Raw genomic sequence first — 2950 nt, 5'->3', positions numbered from 1 at the left:
GTGGGCGGCGTGGTCACCTGGGTGTGGTGTTCGGTGACGGTGAGTGTTGGCCGGGGTGAAAACATGTTCTATCTTCAGACGGATCAGCGGCGACAAAGTTCGTTCCCTTCTTGAAGGCGTCGTCGCGGCTTTCATTGCCCGTCGTGTTGCTCCAGGGGAAATTCTGATCCTCAGGTCAGGCGGTGGCGACGCTCCGGTGTCGTATCCTTTCTGAAGGCGCTGCCTTGGAGCCCACGGTTCGTCATATATGGCTTTATCTCTTCGCGGTGGCGTGTTCACGGTCGAGGACCCCGGTTGCTCTTGTAGCGCTAGGGTTGTTGTTGCTGCGCTCGGCGCCTATGTATCCTGCCTTAGGTGTGTGCGTGTGTGGTGTTGGCGGGTGTTTGTACCGGGTTGTTGAGGATATTTGCTTTATATATAAAGCGGGGCGAAACCCCTTTTCGGTAATACTGACTAGAACAACTAGATAACTGTAGCATCAACATGCTAGCCACTTTGCAACTAAAAGAAATATAACACAACCATATAACAGCCAGAGCTTCTTGGTCATAACTTTTTATACATTAACAAAAGCTAGTTGTCTCTTAGAGGCTCCAGTTAATACATACTGTAGCTCTTGTGGATATGAAGACCTAGGCGGTTAGGAAGTACCACCACACTCATAAACTACCCTCAGATGAAAGCTAAATAATACTCAGATCATAATCATCAGGTGAGATGAAAAGGCGAAGCATTCGCAACATAACCCTCTAGTACCGGAAAGGAGGTATGTGAAACTAGAGATTGTTTGAGCCAAAGTAGAGTAGTATATAGGAATCTGTGATGAGTATTAGCAATCAACTTGCCATCCATGTCAACCTAAAGCAGCCAGTTATCTTCAAATTGAATCAGCAGTAGCACGTCACCATCCCAAGATGCGGCCACCAGATCAAACCAACCTCCAGAAGTTTCAAATTGCTCCATGATCTCTGCAATCGGCAATTTAACCCGATGTTGTAAGGCCCAGACTTCGCCTTCATAGTCCTGCATCACCCAGATGTCAACAACGTTCTCTTTTTCATTAAAACAGAACATGCCAAGCATGTCACTCATCTCAAACAGGTCAGCATGGTCATCTGCCGAAACCATGGGAGAGTGCATCTGCCGGAACGACTCGTTGGTGGTGTCAAACACCATTATCATGGTGTCTCTGTGCCAATGCAAGCTACCACGGAAAAAGACAGTTTCAGGGGAAGTCATCAGTTCCTTGTCATCAGGGCATCCTATGTGCCTCGGCGGCTGGCCGGAGCCTAGTGTGTAGACGTAGCAGCCATCATTCTTCGTCTTTTGGACCACCAGTAGTCGGTATTCGCTGGTTGGGCTGTGTGGGTACAATGCAGTATTGAATTCATGCTCCAGCCAACTCATCCAAAAGTCTGAACTGGTGGAGGAAGGCGGCCAATATATTTCAACACTCCTCCTCACGTCTAGGCTATTTTAGTCCTTAGACGTGGGATCAATGTAGGCCGCAGAATCATTTTATTTAATACTGCGCTGGCGGGGTCTTGAACTCAAGACCTCTTAGCTCTGATACCATATTGAATTCATGCTCCAGCTAACTCATTCAAAAGTCCGAACTGATGGAGGAAGGCGGGCAATATATTTCAACACCCAGGAGCTCGAAGCCATCAAGCTGGTGGAGGGGAGCATATTGACGAGTGCCAGGGTTGCAGATGAAGGTCGTCACAACGTAGCCTTCACCCCTCTTATTCCATGTGTGTAAGACGAGGAGGCCGTCACAGCAAGCCTCGAGAGAGATGTCGGAGGCGCCATCAAGTCGGGCGACGGACTGGAGCTCGTCGACTGCCCTGTGGTTGTAGGGGATGATGTCTATGGACTTGATGTGGCCACCGACGCTGCAATTATAATCTTTGCTGTAGAGGAGGGGGAGGGCGGGCTGGCGGTCGTGGTGGGAGAGGAGGAAGTCGCGGGTGGAGGTGGCGCGACGCCATGCGTGGCAGACAGCGCGGCAACGGAGAAGGGATTTGGGAGGCAGGCGGACGAGGATCTCCCAGATAGAGATCTCATCTGGGAGGGCGTGGAGAAGAGGCATCGCTCCTGCAGCCTCCGCCATGATTCGCCTCAGCCTAGTGGTGGCGACCTCATCCGGGAGGAGAGGTAGCGATCCGGCTGCAGTCTCCGCCATGGTCGTGGGAGGGAGCTCTCGATCCGTAGGGTAGGTCTTTTCTTTTCTCCCGGAGACTAAAAAACAGGAAAGCTCTTGGCGATTTGTTCTCTGGCTGGGACGAGACTTGCCTGCTCCACCGCCGTGTGCCCATCCGTGCTCCCGCGTACGTGGCTTGTTTTGATTGAAACAAAATAAGGCCCGCCCCCCCCCCCTCTTAAAATCAGGGGGGGAGATGATTAGATTAGAAAAAGGAAAGGAAAAAAGACAGCCGTAGGATGAAGTGGGAGCACGGATGGAAGCATGGAAAGGGAGCAGGCAAGCCGGATCCCTCTGGCCGACGGGATACGCCACGTTCCGTGCGGAGACGTGGGCAATTTCAAACTTCCCCTAGGAGGCTAGGATCCCTCAAGTGCCTGTGATCAAATCCTTTGGACAAGCTGACAGCCTTTCACTTCATAAAATTAATTAATTTGTAGCCACATACGTTTACACTCTTCTTATTTTACGGGGATATACGTATTTTTGCAAATTACCAGGCCGACAGAAAGCGGTTGTTGTTAGCGAAGAAAATATCGTGGACCTTTGTCCATCAATCAATCATCAAAAGTACTAACGAAAATTACTAGTGGTACAATGGAAGCCACTATTGTTATTAAGGAAGAAAAGAGACCAGATCGACTTCAAGTCATAAAAAAACTGCTTCACAAATCATCCCACCTATGGCTCCTGTTGTCTTAATTAGTGGTAATAGTAGTATCTAGGATTCCAACCCCCCCTCCCCCC

The 2950-nt window shown here is 50.0% G+C and overlaps 1 pseudogene; it reads right to left on the bottom strand.

Annotated features, from left to right (window-relative positions):
- Positions 1-708: 708 nt before the first annotated feature.
- Positions 709-2185, bottom strand: LOC123176962 (uncharacterized; annotated as a pseudogene).
- Positions 2186-2950: the final 765 nt, after the last annotated feature.

Source organism: Triticum aestivum, unplaced genomic scaffold (genome assembly GCF_018294505.1).
Source record: "Triticum aestivum cultivar Chinese Spring unplaced genomic scaffold, IWGSC CS RefSeq v2.1 scaffold189858, whole genome shotgun sequence".
NCBI classification, from domain to species: domain Eukaryota; kingdom Viridiplantae; phylum Streptophyta; class Magnoliopsida; order Poales; family Poaceae; genus Triticum; species Triticum aestivum.
Note: the sequence above shows the minus strand (reverse complement) of the source record. Positions and strands in the feature narration are given on the sequence as shown.